Source organism: Euprymna scolopes, chromosome 31 (assembly GCF_053919585.1).
Source record: "Euprymna scolopes isolate OS-2025 chromosome 31, ASM5391958v1, whole genome shotgun sequence".
Taxonomy (NCBI): Eukaryota; Metazoa; Mollusca; class Cephalopoda; order Sepiida; family Sepiolidae; genus Euprymna; species Euprymna scolopes.
The window spans coordinates 19007251-19029786 of NC_136512.1; the positions used below are offsets into that span (position 1 = coordinate 19007251).

At 34.1% G+C, this 22536-nt stretch overlaps 1 protein-coding gene across 1 annotated transcript in view; it reads right to left on the reverse strand.

Annotated features, from left to right (window-relative positions):
* The window catches only part of LOC145255662 (uncharacterized), a 586940-nt gene extending 570182 nt beyond the window's left edge, over window positions 1-16758 (reverse strand). The window contains exon 1 of the mRNA XM_080114217.1: window positions 16514-16758. The gene's annotated coding sequence lies outside the window, so the exon portion shown is untranslated. The remainder of the gene's footprint in view (window positions 1-16513) is intronic.
* Between the last annotated feature and the right edge of the window lie 5778 nt (window positions 16759-22536).

The following is a 22536-nucleotide window of genomic DNA, read 5'->3' on the forward strand; positions in this document are numbered from 1 at the left end:
GATAAAATAATAAATTTTTATTGATTTTAAAATATCAGTAAAGCTAAAATCGATAGATCATCCTACACAAGTGTATTTCGACGTTTGGGAAAATATCTGCATATTTAACGTGTTTTTTTACAAAAATTGGGAAATAATCTTATAGTTAAATATTTAGAAGCTTATAAAGAATCGGAATCTAGTATGGAATCAGTAATTGTATCGGAATCAGGAAAAATATTGGAATCGTCCCATTACTAATAAACACGCCAGGAGACCAAGCATGTTTGGAACACCCAGAGGATTAACGCAGGGTTAAACATGTATTACTTAATACAACTCAAAATTTGATGTAGAGCAATTCTTTTCTATATCGTTGCATCCCTCTGCCTGTTCTACAAGTATTTTAATGGTGAATGCTCTGACAAACTGCAGACACTTGTGCTCCCACGACGTAGACACCCTCGACAAACCCGACAGGCAGCTAAATCCCACCCCCACACAGTAGAGATCCCTAGATGTAGAAGATCTTTCTACTCCAGTAGTTTCTCCCCCAAAACTTCTAGACTCTAGAATTCCAGTCCAGGTCCCTGCTTCCCCAACTGCACTGACATGCAGAAGTTCAAGTGTAACGTGAACCAACATCTTGCTGCCCAAATCCCAACATAGTGCCCCAGTAGCCGCTGCCCCTGATAGTAGCCCCCTGCACCACAGTGGCAATGTGCCTTGTTTGGGGTGAAAATGTAATAAAAAAATATTTTGCATCTTATTAAAAATGTTTAGAGGGTAGGTGCAAATTTGGGTTGGCGCACACCTAAATCGTAAAAGTTACAAATAATAATAATATAGCAATTGCGTGGATCGACTACAAGAAAGTATACGACAGGATCCCTCAAGCATGAATAATAGAGATAAAAATATAAAGGTATCATTCAAAGAGACTACTTGTCACAAGTACTGTTCATTATTGCCATGAGGCTCCTTAATAATATACCAAGGAAGTGCCAAGCTGGATACAACTTTACTACTGCAGATGAAAGAATAAACCACCTAATGTATATGGACAACATGAAACTTTAGTAAGAAACAAAAAGGGACTAGACACACTAATAAACACAACCAGAGTCTTCAACCAGGATATTCTGAACGCAATTCGGCATAGAAAAGTGCGCACTACTAATTATAAAAAGGGAAAAACTGGAAGCGCCAAAACCATGGAACTATCCAAACAAGTGGAGACGTGGACATATTTGGGAATTTTGAAAGCAGACATCAAATCGACAGAAATGAAAGAGAAAATTGGAAAGGAATACCTCAAAATATGAAAACTCCTAGAAACTAAACGGCGCTTAGTGCACTTACTGATCCGCGCTATTTTTTAAATCGTATTTCCAAGTTTAATTAAAGTTTTATGATATGTTTTTTTTATTCAATTGTAAGGTTAAAGTATAGAATAGGTACAAAACACCCTCCCCTCCCCATGTTAAGAATGGCTTTTTAAATGATAACGTTATTATATCAGCACGGATCAATAAGTGCACTAATACCAACTAAACTATATAGTAGAGATCTAATAAAAGTATAAACGCATGGGCAGTGTCACTAATAAAAAACTTTGGACCGTTTATAGGTTGGGCCAAAGAACTGAAGCATTGCAATCAGAAAACCAGGAAACTTATGACCATGCACAGTGCACTACTACCAAACAATGATGCTGAACGACTATGTGAAAATGGAAGATGGAGGAAAAGGATTGGTTTATATAGAAAACTGTGTGAATGACACGAAAAAAAAAAAGAATTAGGAATAATACATAACACTGAAAGGATGATTTCGGAAGAAAAAAAAAAAACGATCAAGAAAATCAACATGGGATAATACGAAAAAAGAAAATTGGGAAGAAAAAGGCTACACGGGCGATTCATAGGCTGACGAAAGATGAGACTAACGAAAACACTGCGATGTTGCTACAAAAATGAAACCTAAATAGAGAAATTGAATCCCTAAAAGCAGCCACACAAAACAAAGCGATTAAAACTAACCATATCAAAGCAAAGATCGACAAGACACGAGAAACGACAAAGAGACAAAAGAATTAACCTCAAAAGCGAATGCAGCAAACTAATCCATAAAGAATACACGAATAGACACGATCAAATGAGGAGGGCAGTACACTGGGAATTTTGCAGATAACTGCATCTTGAAAACCCATATAAATGGTATAAGCACAAACCGACAGCAGTACTTGAAAACAAAAATAAAATCCTATGAATCATATCTAAAGCTAAGTGATCGACTAGTCAAAGGTGACCCGAGGCTCCCTATTAATTGGCTGCTATAGAGATGTGTGTATGTGTGTGGGGGGGGGGTACTCCACCCACACTTGATCCTCACTTAATAATACAGAGTGTTTAGCATCAAGTACAATATTTAAAAAAAAGTCTTTGGTACAACTCCACTGGCTCATTAGGGAATATTTACTATAGCAAAATATTATTCGACAGTAGTCTGATGTTTTGCTCTACAACGAAACACGTGTAAGACAGTGTGGGGAAAATTAGGTGTCTGCCTAAAATAAAAATAAACTTGTTTGAATGTGAATTAATTCCATCTTTTGGTTTTAGAAAGATAACTATCTTTCTCTCTCATATATATATATATATATATACTAGCAGTTCAGCTCAGCTTTGCTCGGGCCCTAGGTACTGTTCATAACTTTATGTGCATATGTATATACATTAAAAGTTTGACTTATGTCCAGGTAACCTACATCTAAAATTTAAAGTGTTTAGAACCAAAATTGGTGGAGGAGTTTGATAGAGTCTGCAAACATCTTTTTGGACTTTGACCTCTTGGCAGCTAAATTTTTGCCCCAAAACTGATTAAAAAGCTTGCTGCATGTCTGAATACCCTTTATGTAAACTTTCAAATGTTTAGGCTCAAAATTTGCTGAATAGTTTGATAGAGACCGCAAAGGTTAAATCTTTTGAACGTTGATCCCTTGGGAGCCAAATTTTCAGTCAAAAACCGATTAAAAACCTTGCCCCACGTCTGAATACACTGTATGTAAAATTTCAAATGTTTAGACCAAAAATTGGCGGAGAGGTCATTTTTTTTTTTTTAACTTTGACTAATTTTGACCTTTGTTTTGAGTTCAAATCAAATTAAAAGGTTGGATCCACGTTCAAGTAACCTACATCTAAAATTTCAAGTGTTTAAACCCAAAATTGGCGGAAGAGTTTGGTAGAGTTTTCAAAGGTCAAATCGTTGAACTTAGACCCCTTGACAGCCAAATTTCTGTCCAAAACCAATTAAAAAGATTTTCCCAAATCTCAATACTCCTTATGTCAAACCTCGAGTCTGTAGATTGAAAATTGACAGTAATTTTGTAGGGAAACGTACACACACGAGTCAAACTTTTTAATATATATTAGTTATGAACAGTACATAGGGTCCGAGCAAAGTCGGGTTTAACTGAGAAAGAGAATCCCACAGTACCTACAGATGGACCATTGCCGTTTAACTAACTAGCTAAATCATACTCTTCTTCAGTCTTCACTCATGCGGGATTGGAGTAGGAATAATTATTTTATTTTTATCGTGTGAAAAAAAGGGAAAGAATAGCTCATGCCTTAGATATCCGAACACAAGCTGAAAAGTAATTCAGTCGATGGTGTTAAGTAGATCGCTTCAAGATAAATATTATGGCAATTAAAAAAAGAAAAAAAAAACACGTGAAAGTTGTAACAGTTACTGACGCAAACTAGAGAATCGGGAAGCAGAGTTACAATCCAATTGGGTCTATTCAAGCAAGTTAAGCAACGTTGAGCCTGGTCAGTACTAAAATGGGTGACCATTTGGGAATTGTAGGTGTTGTATGTTCTCTCCGATTATCTCGGCATTGTTTCCAGTCGTCTAGCATTTCTCCATGCCACTGGCCTCAGGCAGTGCAGATTCAGGAGAGGTGTGGTTGTTTTTTTTTGTTTTTTTTTTGTATTTGTTTTACAGCATTTCAACCCTTTTCATGTTATTTATGCCAAATCCAGTAATTTCGAAGAACAATCTTTTAATAGAATATATTTGCTTGGTACGTGTACAGTTTAGTCAACACATTAAAAAATGAAAATATCGAAAAAAGTTTAAATTGTATGTATCCGTTATAGAACGAAGTTCTATGAAAAAAAATATTCCCTTAATATTTAGTAGTTTTTTTTTCTTTTTTTTTTTTTTACAGCGAAAAAACAATTTGTTATGATACCGAGCAAAATGTTCGATTTAGCTAGTATTAAAGATGGGAACAGGTGTCAGCGTTTTAACTGGAGTTATCTCCCTTTGTTATTTCTAAAATTCAAACAAATTTTTTATAAATCCAAAATGGCCGCCTTCAACGCGCTCTCATAAAAACATGTTTTTCCGCTGTAAAAAAAAAAAAAAAAAAAAAAAAAAAAAAAACTGCTTGATGAAATTAAGTGAAATTTTTTTTTCAGAGAACTTCGTCCCATAACGGATACATACAATTTAAACTTTTTTCGATATTTTCATTTTTTTAATGTCTTGACTAAACTGTACAAGTACCATTTGCTTTGGTAAAAGTGCACTGGGGGACCACCCGCAGATTTACCCTTAAGTTTTTTTGTTTTTTTTCCAATATTCAAATTTTTACAGGTGTATTCGGGTCTGCTGCAAACAAATTTCACAGTTTAAATTCTCGCTGACAAGAATAACGTACAATAGTAAGACCGTAAAAATCCAATGCTTTCTATAATAGCTTTTGTGCAATGGCCGCCATCTTTTTTTTGTTGTTTTTTACAAGGAAAAAGTATTATGGTATTTTTTTTCTTTTTTTTTTCTAAACAAGCGAAAAAGATTTTTTTTTTTTTAATTTGCCGTTCTTAACATGGGTGAGGTTGGGTGTGTCTATTCCGACCGCCGTTCTTAACATGGGGAGGTTGGGGGTATCTATTCTGTCTGCTTCAATAACTGCAAATTTCTGCGCATGCGTACCCACTTACCGTCAGTACATGAATTTTTTTGAAAAAATGGCGGCCAGACAACTAACTATACTAGTAACCACGGGTTAGTGAATGTGTTAGTTGTGTAAATAATTCGTGTCAGCGACAAAATAAACTGGGATATTTGTTCGCAGAAGACCCGAATACACCTGTAAACAGTTGAATATAAAAAAAAAAAATCAACTTCTTAAAGGTAAATCTTCGGGTGGTCTCCCAGCGCACTTTCACCTTTGCTTTTTTCAAGTCGGTTCTATAATTTAACCCATAGTTGGGACCCTAACAGGTACTACCACTGCGGGTTAGAGTGGATCTAGGAGTAATGGCAATTAAAGGGTAGTTCCACACTCCCCAAAACGCGAAAGCTGGGGCCCTCACCATCAGATATAGTTTCAGGTCATATCCAGGACCAGGTGTGGTTGGAGATTGCGAAACCCTTGCCTCACAATTACACGTGCAGCTACCCTCATCGGAGATATTCATTGTCTCTTGGGACTGAACGGAAGCATCGGGTCTATTCATTTTCTACGCACCAAGTATCTGTCTGTTTTCCGATGCCAAAAACGATTCTTTTTGTTGCCTTTATTTGTTTCTTTTTAATTAAAACTTTTTTTTTTTTAACAGTGGAATAATAAAAAAATGTTATTGATTTTAAACTATAGGTAAAATTAAAATCTGTAGATAATGCGCACATTACATTTATTTATTTTTATTAATTTTTATTTTTTTTGCGCTTCTACTCTATTGGGACGAAATGTCAAAAATTTTAATTTCACGTGTAAACATTGGTATCTACGTATTTCTCGTATTTTTAAGATGATTATATCCAAAAATTATGAAAATCGATTAGGTAGAAAATCATTTATTAAAAAAAATGAAAAATAAAAGAATTTGATGAAAACGATCGTAAGACACAGGAGAGTTCAACAGGGAGGTAATTTTCCGTTTTGATTTAAACAAGATGGTAATTTTTCACCTGCTAACACGATTAAAGTTGTTTTTTTTTTTAAATAATTCAGTAATATTCAGGTAATTTCGACTGAATAATTTGGAAGCTACCATTGAAATTTATTAGAATTGACAAAAAAAAAAAAAAAATACATTAGTTGAAACCATTTTTTTTTTTATCTGAAAACTCTATAAAAGCTTGTCCCAATTCTGTAGAAGCGGCCTTTGTTTTTTTTTTAAAGGTAAACCGACCCCCCCAAAAAATAACTTTATTTACAAAATTTAAAAGAATTTAGGGATATCATGAACGCTGCCGGTGTTTTGGTGCTTTTGCACAGTCATTCGTACCGTTTTCTAATATTTCAATCTGCAGCTGATCTCGATTGAATAAACTCGAAAGATGGAGATTAATGAGCGCCTGACGATCACTAAAAGAAAGTCGAGGCATCTATATATATAAAAGCCAAACGTCTGTGTGTATGTATGTATGTTTGTTTGTAACGCTAAAACTTTTGAAAGACGGAACCAAACTTGACAAATTTGGTATCATATCGAAGCCCCATCACCCGGATGACAAATATCAAAATTTCACGTCAAACGGACCACTAGAAGTTGGTCAACTGATCAGTTATCTTCGAGGGGGGCCCCCAAAAAACCTGTCATTATCTATATACATAAAAGACAAATGTTTGTTTGTAACGCTAAAACTTGAGATGAAAGATTCCTCTCCCCTAAGAATAAAACATATGTTCAATATCTGCTTTTGTTTTTTCATTGTTTATATGGTCCCGAGCAACGCCGGGTAGCCCTGCTAGTATGGACTAAATGTTACGTTGTATAACCTGAAACAAGAAATGCTTTGTTGCCTAAATGTGGATACTTTAAGCTGGTTTTAAGCTTATTTGTTGCTGCGGAGTTTCTTTTTGCCTTCTCAATTTTAAGTTAATTTTTTTTTTATCTTGACGTAAACACTAGTATACTTCAATTAGAAGTCAAATATAAACAGGTAAAATTATAGAGGAATAAAAGGCGAATCAAATGATGTATAGGTTGTTTAAACAGTCACATTCAATTTAGCTTAAATTTGCGGCTTTTGAAAATAAAAAATGACAGGGGCAGATTTTTTTGGGCACGACTGTATATGCGCATATTACATTTATTTAATTTTTCTAATTTAATTTTTTGAAACTTTTTTTTTTTATTTTTTTTTTTTAAGGTAAACCGATCTCCCTTCCCACTCAAAACTTACAAATTTAAAAGAATCGGAATCGATTATATTATTAGAATCAGGAAAAAAAAAATATTAGAATCGGCCTTTTACTGCGAGAAATAGTTAATCTTTGCCTTATAGATTTTTGATAACTTAACAATTAAAGAACACGACAAATGCAGCTGATGAATTTTAGAGAAACGGATTTTTATCCAGTAGGTACTTATTCAGTTTAGCACTTATGGCGGCAATTAGCAGTAAAGAAAATGCAGAAAAGTTCATCATAATGTACGTACTCGTTACAGAACGAAGATGTCATATTCCAAAAATTACATAAATCGATCAAATATTTAAAACTAAAAAAAATCAACATTTATGATTTTTAGCGATTTTACCACTAAACTGCATTCTATGTAAGATTTTTCACCTCGACACGTCGATTTGAGTAGTACCCCCTTTTTATTTCATCGGATTTCACCATGCCCGACTAAAACACTACGACTTGCTTAGTCGTAAAATTTGATTTGCTTAAATAATAATTTAAAAAAATACTTGATCGAATTGCGTGATTTTTGGAATATTATCTTTGGTTCGCGACTGGTACGTAAATCATACAGACTTATCTGTATTTTATTTACTTTTAATTGCCGCCATACGTGCCAATTTGAATAAGCACTGGCGAATTTCCCAATTATGCCGACCTTAATAAAGCGGATGTTATACAACCAAGGCTCTAAGATTGAATTGAAAAGTTTGATTGTCACCTAGGGATCACAGGTGACTCCAGAAACGAAAAGTGTGCGAAATTGTTTGACTTCCGGGTAGGATGGGAAGAATTTGGTTTCTTTCTGGCGACACTTCTAGTAAAGCGGACGCGTATAAGGTCTCACCTCTGATGAGGGGGGGGCAACTGTGTGTCCTCTCACACAATTCGCCAATTTAAACTGGTTTTATGTGACCTCTTTATTGTTTAATATTTATATTACGGCCTACGGCCTTCGCGTAAGATAAAAAGTTATTCGTATTATTTGAACTCAGACTACTGTTCTCATATTGTGTGATTTTCACAACGTTTCGGTCGATGTAACCTCCGATCTTCTTTGGGAATATCTTGTCGAGCTCGGCAATGTTTCTGTCGAAGTCGGGAATATGGACAGCATTTCAAACGGAACTCTTTATTTACTTCATGAGGGTGGCATGCTCTCGTTCTGTCAGCCATGACTGGATAGGGGTCCTAAGTAATTCGCAATTGTATTTTTCGGTCGGCAACACTGAGAATTGAACCTTCAACCTTCAGGAGAAGGTCACATTTACAACTGCTTTTTCCAAGTACTTTAACCACTGTGCCACGGGTCCTTGTGTCGTGGCGCAGTGGTTAAAGTAATTCAGAACGTCATAGAATGAATTAATCTCACAACGGAATTTTAAACAAACATTTGAACGCGTCTTTTTCTTACCCCCCCCCCCAAAAAAAAAAAATTTCAACTTTCCAAAAAACTTTAGTCTTTCAAAAGAAATTTCCAACGTCAAATGTATCAAATATATTTCGTTTTTTGTTGTTGTTGTTTTTTTTTAAATTCTGGATAAAAAGTAAATGCGTTTAGCTTATACTGATAGTTGTTTCGGAAAGTGTTTTCAATTATGGCTTCGTGGCCGGCTTCGAATCTGCCGACCGGCGGTAATCGTTACCCCTTTACTGATGATTCCCAAAAGGATGAAATACTAATGTCTGTTGGTATTAAAAAATAATTATAGTCATAATTATCTCAGTCCCTTTAAGAACTTTACGTTGGAAAGCAATAAATTGATCACTTCAGTCGACGTGCTAAGACCATGAGGTTAAAAGCACAAGATCACCCTCGGCCTTCCTGAACAACATTTGCGATTCATGTAAATGTTAATTCCAACTATATTTCTCGCCGCGGTTAACATCAATCGAGCGGTTTGTTCCTTCCTCATGGACTCAGAGATGGCTTCGTGGCCAGGCTTGATGGTAATCGTGACTCTCTGCACTGATGATCCCCGAAAGGATGAAATCTGTAGGTATTAAAATAATTATAGTAACACACACACACACATATATATATATATATATATATATATATATATATATATATATATATATATTCAGAGAGTGATCCGTTCTGAAATAACGTTATTATTTTTAAAAAGCCATTCTTAACATGGGGAGGGTTTTTTGTACCTATTCTGTACTTTAACCTTACAACTGAATAAAAAAAAAAAAAAAATCAAAACTTTAATTAAACTTGGAAATACGATTAAAAAATAGCGCGGATCAGTAAGTGCATTGGCACCATTTATTTATATATATATATATATATATATATATATATATATATAACTTCCTGTTACTTCATCACTCTAAAATCGTCTGTATTAAACGTTTAGCTTCATTAATGTTAAAATTTCCTTTAATTTCGTAGTATGAATGGTGACCCTCCTGGGGTATGTCCACTTACTAATGGAGTCAAAACTGATTTTGTCGCGGGATTCGGGTCCATTGTCATTTCCTGCACTGATAATTGTGCAACTATAAACCACCAGTGTCTGTAAATATATATGTACGTGTGTTTCCTACATGTGTAACAGATACTAGTCTACAAAGTTTTATGCGTGAGCGTTTTAAGTTTGCCTTTTTTTTTTTCCAAAATGTCTCGTCATTTGTGTTTTCATCTGTTCTATGACCGTATGGTACTTGTACAGTTTAATCAAGACATTAAAAAAATGAAAACATCGAAAAAAAAAGTTTAAGTTGTACGTATCCGTTATGCAACGAAGTTCTCCGAAAAAAAATAAAAAAAAATCACTTAATTTCATCAAGTAGTTTTTTTTTTTTTTTTTTTACAGCGAAAAAACAATTTGCTATGATACCGAGCAAAAGGTTCGATTTTTAGGAAGAAAAGCTAGTATTAAAGATGGGGAGAGGGTGTCGGCGCTATAACTGGAGTTATCTCCCCGTGGCGTATCTAAAATTCAAACAAAATTTTTTAAAAATCCAAGATGACTGCCTTCAACGTGCTGTCATAAAAAAGTGGTTTTCCGCTGTAAAAAAAAAAAAAAAAAAAAAAAAAATCAAATTGAGTGAATTTTTTTTTTTCAGAGATCTTCAGTTCAAAACGGATACGTACAATATAACCTTTTTCGATAGTTTCATTTTTTAATATCTTGATTAAACTGTACGAGTACCGATCGTATTTTACCTCATCTTTTCAACCGTGTTTACGCCTGCACTTTTCAGATGGTAAGGTTAAAATTTGTATTTTGCCTAAGCTTAACTGCTCTTAAAGCATACTTATTAACTATTCGGAAAGAGTACAAACACACACACAAATATTTATAACACAATTTGGCTGAACAATTCTAGAGTATTTATATAGAATAAGAACCGTGATATCAGAATTTTCCGGGCAGTTTACCAAAAATACTGGAAGGTACAGAACGAATATTTCATACTCGGGTGTGCCCGGCAGATGACGGAAAGAATCGGAAGCAGTCGACAAGTAGTTTTTTTTTTTTTTTTTTTTTTTTTTTGGATATTAAGACATTTTTTCCAATGTATTAGGTAATGAATTTCAGTGGTCGTCGCCATTCTTAACATGGTCGATAAATATAGAAGCCGCATAAAAAAAATGTATACCAAAAATTACTAAACGTATTGCAAAATTAATTTTTCTGTACGAATAAAAATGTCGTCTGAAACACATCAATTCAAAATGAAAAGTGCTAGAAAAATAAGAATTTTAGTTTAAAAAAAAAAGTCGTCTGGTAAGAAAAGTTAACGCCTCGTCTTTCTCCGTTGCTTACGTCAGAATTACGTCACATATGCAAATCTCTAGATGTCTTTCAAGCGACAACACCGCAAGGAACAAGACCGATAGCCATTAGTCGCGTGCTCTCGTGTAATAAATGAATGCGTGAATGTAGGATTGACATGAAATTCTTAAAGATAAACTAAAATGACCGAAAAATGGGCTGAAATGACTTAGAATAACTTTAATGAACTTAAGGATGATTTGAATGAACTTAAGGATGATTTGAATGACCTTAAGAATGACTGGAATCTTTCAAAAACAACTTGAATGGTCTGTAGAATGACTTGAATGGCTTTGAGACTGACTGGTTGTAAAGTGAGTGATCATTTTACATTAAATTAATACAGAAAAGTGATCCCCCATTTTATATCACAAAGTTACAAACATAAGTACAGCATGTAAGAACAGATACTACACTTCGATCTTGGCCAAAAGCCCAAGAAAAGCTTTAAAAGCTAAGAAAAGCATCTATTAACAGACCTTTGATCTTAACCAAAAAGGCCAAGCACAAAAGTGGATGCTAGTGCAGAGAGTGATCCGCGCTATTTTTTTAAATCGTATTTCCAAGTTTTAATTAAAGTTTGTTTGTTTTTTATTCAATTGTAAGGTTGAAGTATAGAATAAGTACAAAAAAACCCTCCCCATGTTAAAAATGGCTTTTTAAATAATAACGTTATTATTTACGTCCGGATCACTCTATGCACTAGTACCCAAAAGGGTTATGGACAGACCGACAGAGTCGCTTGCACGCGACTAAAAATGTCCAACATATATATATATATATATATATATATATATATATATATATATATATATATATAACAAACATGATGCACTTAGTACCGTGCTATTTTAAAAAATCGTATTCTAGCTAAATTCAAGAGTTACGATATTTTCTTAAATTGTTAGGTGAAAATACAGAATAGTTACAAAACTCCCTTCCCTCTCCATGTTAAGAATGGCTTTCTAAATATTTATTTAGCACAGTAACATAAGTGCATATAGGTACCATAAAAAAGTTTGAAAGGAAACAAGGTTCTTGTCCATTATTTCCACAAAAAAAGTCCGTACAATGTACGTAAAACGCGGAAAAACGGAAATATATTCCAAAAATTACGTAAATTGATCAAGTAGTTTTATTTTTTTACAAAAAAATCTTTACACGATTAATGGGAATTCGTAGGCAATAAAATGTAAATCTCGCAGGTTGACTTACTAAATAATTGGCACTTGTACAGTTTAGTCAAGACATTAAAAAATGAAAATATCGAAAAAAGGTTATATTGTATGTATCCGTTATAGAACGAAGTTCTACGGGAAAAAAAATTTCACTTAATTTCATCAAGTAGTTTTTTTTTTTTTTTGTTTTTTTTTTACAGCGAAAAAACAATTTATGATACCGAATAAAAGGTTCGATGTTTAGGAAGAAAAGCTAGTATTAAAGATGGGGAGGGGTGTCAGCGCTTTAACTGGAGTTATCTCCCCGTGGCGTGTTCAATAAATTTAATAAATTTCTGACTTCAACGCGCTCTCAGAAAAACGTGTTTTTCCGCTGTAAAAATAAATAAATAAATAAATAAATAAAACTACTCGATCAAATTAAGTGAAATTTTTTTCCGGAGATCTTCAGTCCAAAACGAATACGTACAATATAACCTTTTTCGGGTTTGTATTACTGTACACAGATTCGAAAAAGTTGTCAAAAAACAAACAAATAAATGTTATCAAAGGCAAGATAAGTTACTTTTCTACCAAACTGGATATAATTTTCGTGTTTTTATTCAATTTGACATGTTTATTCAGCTCGAAAAGCATACAGTGTTTACCGATGTAGATATTTATTTGCTGCCCACCTCAGCAAAATGTGGCACAAGGCCGGAAAGTGGGAACCCCGCAGGCTCCCCTAAAGGAGGGGCACTCCTGCAATTTTAAAAATTGCCTGAGTAACCCCGTCGGCATTCCCCGGTCGGGGCGCCTCAGGCAGCAAGCAATAAACTTGCCCCACCGGAAAGCCCGGTGGCAAGGCCTGGGAGGGTGGACCTCCTAGGTATTACCTAGGCGGTGTACCTCAGTCCAACAGGTGCTGGGCCGGTTCCCGGCCCCTCACCTGTTGGGCTGAGTGTCAAGTGACGAATCCTTGACATGTACTACCCTGTCTCCATGCAGCCGAAGCCGCTAGGAGACATCCCATCATAAGAGGCTTACCGATGTATTGGAAAATTCAAGATGGCGGCCGATTCTCTCTTTAACACGGTAAGTTCAGGAAAAGGTGTTATAAATAATAAACTAGACAAAATACTATTAAAAACCACCGAATATATGTCAAGTTATGTCATGGTAACATATATTGAGCGAATTTCTAACAGTATTTTGTCTAGTTTATTATTTATTACACCTTTTTCCAAACTTACCGTGTTAAAGAGAGAATCCGCCGCCATCTTGAATTTTCCAATACATCGGTAAACACTGTATGCTTTTCGAGCTGAATAAACATGTTAAATTGAATAAAAACACGAAAATGATATCCAGTTTGGTAGAAAAGTAACTTATCTTGCCTTTGATAACATTTATTTGTTATATATTTGTTTTTTGACAACTTTTTCGAATCTATGTGTACAGTAATACAACCCCCCCCCGCGCTATTTTTTTAAAGATTAGTTTTATGATGTCTTTTAATTATATTGCGAAGTTAAGGTACATAATAGCTACAAAACAACCTCCCCTCCTCATGTTAAGAATGGATTTCTAAATAACGTTATTATTTCACCACGGATCAATAAGTGCAGCACTGCAGCAGTGCAGCACCACTGCACTAGTACCAATAACGTTATGTAAAAATCCACTCTTAGAGAGAGAGAGAGATGGGGGGGGGGTCCCCATCAAAATAAACACAAAAACATTCTATAGTAACAATTTCATAAATGAAAGATACCGTAAAAATTAAATATTGAAAAATATTTTTGGCGCACGCGCGTCAAAAATATACGCGCGCTTTCACGCACAGAACCGAACCGACAACGCAAGGAATTACAGTGCTTAATATACGGAAAATAACTTGTTTATGGCACATTTAAATGCAATATTCGGTTTCAGCATAACCTAAAGTCATTTTTAAAGGTGATTAAAGTCAAAATTTACCGAATTTAGCTCGAAAATCCCATTTAAAAAATTTCTGCAATATTTTTAACGCAAATAGGTCACCGCCCACATGTATATGTAAATCCACAATTCAGCCTAAATAATAATACAGAAAAATCGGTATTAGTGCAGTTGCAGTGCACTTATTGATCCATGCTGAAATAACGTTATTATTTAAAAAGCCATTCTTAACATGGAGAGGGTGTTTTGTATCTATTCTATACCTTACAACTGAATAAAAATACATAAAACTTTTATTTGTATTTAATTAAACTTGGAAATACGATTTAAGAAGCGCGGATCCGGATCAGTAAGTGCATTAGCACCGAAAAATCTTTATAATGTACGTACCTGTCAGTGAACAAAAATATATTCCAAAATTCACGTAAATTGAACAAGCAATTTGTTTTTTGTTTTTTTTTTACTCATGCACTGACGTTACAGTGCTGAAATAACGTTATTATTTAGAAAGCCCTTCTTAACATAGGGAGGGAGCTTTGTAACTATTCCAGTACTTTCACCTAAGAATTTTAAATTTGAAAATATAAAAATAGCACAGTACCTTCTCTGCATAAGCATTAGTTTTAATTGCACCCTCCCACCCGTAAAGTTGCTCTCTCGACCCTATCAACTTAATATTCTGAAGAAATGTTGGTACTAGTGCACTTATTGATCCGTGCTTAAATAACGTTATTTAGAAAGCTATTCTTAATATGGGGAGGGTGTTTCGACTGTTTCGTACCTATTCTGTATTTTTTTCTTACAATTTCATAAAAAACATAAAACTTGAAGATACTATTAAAAAAAAAAAAAAAAAAAAAATAACGCAGATAGCACCGAAATTTTGGTCAATGTGCATGTGCACTAGCTGTCTAACCTCAAAAGGATGTTTATTCTGAAAGCCGTTCTTAACATGGGGAGGTTAGGGGTGTTTATTCCGAAAGGCATTTTCTTATTTTCAACCTCCCCGTAATCAACTTCTTAGTCTTCGGGTGGTCCGCAGCGGCGCAGCAGCGCAGTGCATTTTCACATATTTTTTTTTTTTTTTTTTTTTGTGCTAAATGCACTTAATGACCCGCGCTATTTTTTTTTAATCGTATTTCCAAGTTTAAAGTTTTATGGGTTTTTTTTTCAATTGTAAGATTAAAGTACAGAATAGGTACATTAAAACACCCTCCCCATGTTAAGAATGGCTTTTTAAATAACATTATTTCAGCACGGATGAACTAACTAGTACCTTTTTTTTTTTTTTAAACTAGCTTTTTAAGGCAGTTAACTAAAATCGTTTACCTATTACAAAAAAAAACAAAAAACAAAAACAAAAAAACGGTACTAGTGCAGAGAGTGATCCGCCGCCGGACGTAAATAACATTTTAAAAGCCATTCTTAACATGGGGGGGGGCTGTACCTATTCTATACTTCAACCTTACAATTGAAACAAAAAATTTTAATTAAACTGCGAAATATGATTTAAAAAATAGCGGATCAGTAAGTGCACTAGCACCAAAAAAAAAACAAAAAAAAAAAATAGTTCTGGTTAACTGGCCTGAAACGGAGATTACATTGGTTGAAAGATTGAGAAAGTGAAAATCAAGATGAGAATAGTAGTCCAAATAATTCAAATTATCAATCCTCATCTAAGCAATTCTGGAGAAAAAAAAACAAAAAAAAAACGGTATTTTTCACGACCTGTTCCAGCGAAGCATAAACACCCCCAACCACCCACTTTCGGAATAAACACCCCTCCGCATGTTAAAACTGCTTTCGAGGTTGGGGAGGTGGGGTGTTTATTCCGAAAGCAGTTCTTAACATGGGGAGGTTGGGATGTTTATAATACGCTGGCGCGCGTCGTAAAAATTTACCCCCCCCCAAAAAAAAAACAGCGCAACAAATGCTTTCGTTTATGTCAACATTTTTTTTCCATCTTTCCACTGCGTATTTATTATTTTACTTTCAAATGCTACCCTCCTTATTTTTTTTCGACCCGAACAACTTGTGGGGAGGGGAGTAGTTTTTTGTTAACACCCTCCATTAAACTCCTTACTTCCCTAGCAAAATAAGATTCTATTTCTTTTAAGAGATTACGAGTAAACACATTTTCTAAAGTAACTTATTTTTCTTCTTTCCGCCAAGTTTTTCAGTGTTCACACGTAATCGCCTAAAAAAAAAAAAAAAAAAAAAAAAAGTGTGGGGAGGGGGGGGGTAGAATCTCATTTTTATGCGAGTAAATGGATGAGTTTGGCAGAGAGTATTAATCTACAATAAGTTTCATGTTTTCAGAAGTATTTATTCAGTAAGATGGTTAGTTTTAGTTCCTAACCTTTTTTCTTTCTTTCTTTTCACGCAAACAACATAACACCTTGAGAAGAAAAAAAAAATGGCTCTTTCAGACTTACCTACGTCGATTCTTTTCGAGTTTATTCTGTGCAGGTTTCCTCTTTTAAATACATTTTGGTAAATCCACAGTAATAGATTAAGTAATATAAAATCCCCAAAGGGAGGGGGGTAAAGTTTTGTCTTTTAGGGGTTTTCTAGTTTGTTTGTTTTTTACTTGGTTTCCTTCTAAAAAGAGTTGGCCGTACGAAAAGAAAGAATCACCTGAATAGAAGGTTATTTTGGAATCGCTCCTTTCCTTCTTCTTCTTCGAGATATCTCTCGTCACTTCCTTTGTGGGGGCAAGTTCTTCCTCCCCCTTGTCCTCTTCGTACACTTAGCGACGCGCATACTGAGATAATTATTTGTGGAGTTACTGGAGCAATATTTGCTGCCATTTTTTTTTTTTTTTCATGTCTACTCCTTAATTAAATCCCAAAAGATGTAGTGTTTACCTGATATGCGCAATCGTAAACTTCAATCTAATATAAATACCTGTATTTATAGATAGATAATTTAATCCCAACCGAATAAAAAAAGGTCAATACACAACAGAGAGTAGAGCTTATTATAAGAGAAAGAAAATTAAAACTGTATGTTGAACTTTACCATCAAAATTTATTGTTCGACTGAATAGTCTAAAAAACAGTTTACAAAGTAAATTGTCTTTTCTTAATTGGAGTATTCAGTCGAATAATAAATTTTGATTGTGAATTTACACTTACAGTGTTAATTTTCTTTCTCTCTCACTATATATATATATATATATATATATATATATATATATATATATATATATATATAGTAAGTTATAACATATATATGGCGATTAAGCTACACGGAATATTCCGCGTTTCATCCACTCTAGGACTCTTCATTAGCCCCGAATTTCGAACACCTCAAACCGAAATAGCCTGAAAAGTCCTAGAGTGGATGAAACGCGGAATATTCAGTGTAGCTTAATCGCCATATATATTTTATAACTTACTAACTAGCTCTACCTACGTATTGAGCACTTTTGAAGTTATATATATATATATATATATATATATATATATATATATATATATATATATATATATATATAGCTAGTTAGTAAGTTATAAAATATATATGGCGATTAAGCTACACTGAATATTCCGCGTTTCATCCACTCTAGGACTCTTCAGGCTATTCCGGTTTGAGGTGTTCGAAATTCGGGGCTAATGAAGAGTCCTAGAGTGGATGAAACGCGGAATATTCCGTGTAGCTTAATCGCATATATATTTTATAACTTACTATATATATATATATATATATATATATATATATATATATATATATATATATATATATATATATATTATTATTATTATTATTATTATTATTTGAGTGTGAACAGTTACATATGGTTGTTACAAATAGCCATCTGTTTCAGTCAAAGAGACTTCCTCAGGTGACCTAGAACCTCTTGACACCAATTCTTTTTGGCGTCGAGAGGGTCTAGGTCGACAGAGGAAGTCTCTTTGACTGAAACAGATGGCTATTTGTAGCGACCATATGTAACTGTTAACCTTCAAATAATAAAAAAAATATTTTTCCCTTTTTATTGAGCACTATCTACCAACCTCGTTGTCTTCATTAGCCCCGAATTTTGAACACCTCAAACCGGAATATATATATATATATATATATATATATATATATATATATATATATATATATAAACTACTTCATTTACTCACATAAAATTAATATACGAAAGTATAGATTTATGTGTAAACTTTAAGTATTTACTTCAAAAGTGCTCAATGCGTAGGTAGAGCTAGTTAGTAATTTATAAAATATATATGGCGATATATCCTCGGAAGAAATCAACATCATTAAAAAATGTAGAAAATCAGTTCTAATAAATAACAATAACCAATGGATAAAAACTAAAATGAAAAATTCGTTTGATTTGGCGATGGGTGCCAGAGATTCTGCAGAGGCATCAGATCTTGTGGGATTATTCATTCTATATACCCTCACAAGCATATTCGATACTACGGATATCGGCCTATATAGAGATGACGGACTAGCTATAATAAAAAAAACTCCAACAAAGTCAAGGGAGAAAACTTTAAGAAAATCATACACAAGGAAATGAAAAAATTAGGCCTAAAAGCAGACGTATCAGCTAACATAAAAATAACAAACTTTCTGGACGTCACGTTAAACTTAGATAAAAACACATATGAACCATACTTAAAAGATAACGCCACTCCAATTTACGTAAACCCTAAGTCCAACCACCCACCAATAATTATAAAACACATTCCCAACTCGATCGTAAGTAGACTCAGTAATAACTCAAGCGATGAAAATGCATTTAACAGGTCAACCAATATCTACGAAACAGCCCCTAAAAAATAGTGGATACAAAAATATCGATATCAAATATAAGCAACAAAACACCAACAGCTATAATAAAATCAAAAATAGAAGAAAAAGAACTATAATTTGGTATACGGCCCCATACAATCAAATGTTAAAAACAAAACTTGGTAAGAAATTTCTAGACCTTATTGAAAAACACTTTCCCGCAACCAACCCCTTACACAAAATCTTCAATAAAAATACCTTGAAGTTATTTTACAGTTGTTGCGAAAATTTAGAGATGATAATTAAAGCACATAATAACAAAATACTAAATAAAAACCATGTAAACAACAACAAAATAAACAATAAAAAAGTAGACACCATGACAAAAATAAAACCAACACTAGCAGTAGTAATAATAATAATAATAATAATAATAATAATAATAATAATAATAATAATAAATAATAATAATAACAAACCAACCCCGGACAAGAACAACCATACCATAAATAAAAATAATAATAACGAACAAGATAAATGCAACTGTAGACACCGCACACTTTGCCCAGCTCAAAATAAATGTCTAACAAAAAACGTAGTTTATCAAGCAACAATATTTGCGAAAGAAAACCCGAATAACAAGAAATATTACGTAGGCATGACTTCCTTAGATTTCAAAACCCGATACTATGACCACAAAAGTACATTCAAAAATAAAAAACACCGTATAAAAACAACAATAGCGAATAAATACTGGGAACTCAAAGAAAGCGGACATTCGCCGGTAGTCGAATGGAAAATAATAAGACAAGCTACCACGTGCAGACATTTAGATGACCCATGTAAATTATGCCTCCATGAAAAATTTGCTATCTTGTACTTTAAAGAACCCCAAAATCTACTAAACTGTAGACGAGAAATAGCAAACAATTGTGTTCACAAAATAAAACTAACTCTAGGATAGCGATACAAAATAGCTTTAAAACTAACAAAAACAATAGAAAAAAACTAACAAAAACAATAGAAAACAAATAAATAAATTAAATAAACATGAATATACATAAACGACCACACACACACACACACACACACACACACACACACACACACATATATATATGTATGTATGTGTGCATGTATGTGTGTACACATATGTATATTTATATATATAAAAAAAAAGAAAAAAAGCAGAAATGAGGAAAATCGTCTGCCTTAAACCACTAACCTAGTTCTAAAATAAGCCTCGAAACATCCAAGAACTTAAGGCAAACATACGCAGGAAATTCTCTCCCTACAACTTCAGATGTTAAGAACTGTCATAAAAAATAGCTTAGAAAGAGCTCGATTTTGCAAAGCCGAGAATGAAAGATACTTAAGAGACATTATCTTTCGTAATTAAGTCAGAACAAATTTCCACAATATAAACTATGTAATAAAAAAAGAATTAATTAAATACAGTCATTTAAGAAAAAGTTATTTGATTTTCAAACTGTAAAGTGACTTATGCGCCACCCTGTGTATATATATATATATATATATATATATATATATATATATATATATATATATATATATATATATATATATATTAGTGGCCTGGCAAGGGCACAGAGGAGACAATTGAAGCTAAACTGAAGCTGCCTGCCAGGACACTATATATACAAATTTAGGCAAATTTTAGTCTCTCCTCCGTCGAGGCCAGAAGTTTTGAGGATAGATAGCCAAATTGAATATTGAAATGCTCATATCGTTGCTTCCATCGGACGAAACTACATGAAAATTTCCAGGCTTTTTGAAAATTATAATACTATTCTATGGTTAAAATTTTATCACAATTTATAAAAAAGGAACCTATATTTTCAACCCAATATTCATAACCCTATTTCCAAAAGAGGGGAGATATAACATATGAGAAATATTTGGAATCAAGTCTCTCTTTGGTGTTATTTCAGATCATTTGAAACCATAGCAGCAAGTTTTAGTCTTCTCTCCATCAAGGCCATAGTTGTTGGGGAAATATCAGATATTTTGTAATTCATATGCAAAACTAGGAAAACAAATGACTATGATTGAAATATTGGTAAAGGTGATGTACCTTTCTAACCTCAACAAATCCTTTAAATTTACCAGTATTATAAGTCTTCGGCGGTGCTGATGTCGGGAAAATTGTAGTGTGTATACTTAGCGCGGATCCAATTTGCTTAAGAAAATAATGAGAAAATGTCTTAAACTCGAAACCTGACCGAAATGAGACAAAAACGTGTCTTATGAAAATTTAGACGCGATTCGGTTTGACAATATAAAAAGCCAGCACTTCTTCAGTTGGAAACGATTCTTTTTTGTCGGCTCGACGTCGGTACGGTGTACTTTTCAATCTCATGCCAGTTAAAGAAAGTTTTGTGTGCGATAACACCAAAAAGGGAACAGGGCAGCTTTTTGTTACGTGTGCTTCGACGCGATGAACTTGGCGATCTGAAAACCATTCTTATTTTTAGCTCAAACATTCAACGATTAGAAGCTATTTCGGCCTTTTATTATCTTTCGGCGACGAAGGGAAACATTTTTGATGTCCGGTTGATTCCAGAATTTAGTGGTGTTGCGGCTGATATGCCCGTTGTCGAGTGGATCGAAAATCTGGAAGTTGTGTGTGAGCTTTGCACTATGAAGTATATCGAGCGCGTCCTGCCATTGAGATTGCGAGACCATATACAGACAACTTAGTCCGGAGCAGAAAGCAGATGCTGGGCAGGTGAAGCATATGTCACCAATGCATTTAATGCATATGACTGGTTTGTCACTCGACAACTTTGCCCTGATAAAGTGGTGGACGACTTTTTTGCTGAGCAGCAACGCCTAGCCCGGTTGGCCGAATGTTGGTTAACGTGCACATTTGTTTCTGGACTATCTCAACATGTCAAACCTATATTACGTGCTTCATCCAGGATGGAAACGATGAGTGCGGAACAACTGTTGACCCGAACGGGACTGATAACGAAGAATGAAGAAGTTAAAATGGGATACGATTGAATTTCCTAGAAAAAGTCGTCGCATTAAAACGAAGAATTTAAGATACGATTCTGTTGTTTTGTTCTGAAAAAGTCTTCGCTTTTAAATGAAGAACTGGAAATGCGAGTCAGTTGTAAATCTATAAATATAAAGCGAAAATGTTTGTATGTGTGTTCGCTTTTTCTGTATGTCAACAAAAGGCTTTTTTCAGAGAAGCGGTCAGTCGGTTCACAACTTTTTAAAACTTTCTCTATCACATATAAATCGTAATATCTCGCCTGTCTATTTAATTTGCTCGACTCCGGGAAGATAAATATTCAACATTTGTCGCTTGCCGCATGTGAGTTAGTCTTTTTCCTATAACAACTTGGGAAAATAAAAAAAAGCGTTCCCGCAGTAAATGAAATACTATCTCGCAGTCAAACTTGACCTAATTAAGTCATTAAAACGTGCACCTGCAAAATCCAAGTAATTAAATAAATTCAAACGTGTTTCCGTTAGCATCTCACAGTAGCCCAATGGTTAAAACCGTCGCACTCTTTTTTTTTTTTTTTTTTCCACACTTTAATTTACAACTTTGCCTCAAGGGTTCGGGTTCGATTCTCATACTTACCTAGCAAAGCATTTTTTTTTAATTTTAATCCCCCCCCCCTGGAGTTTTCACACACACACACACACACCTCCAAACACCCGGGCA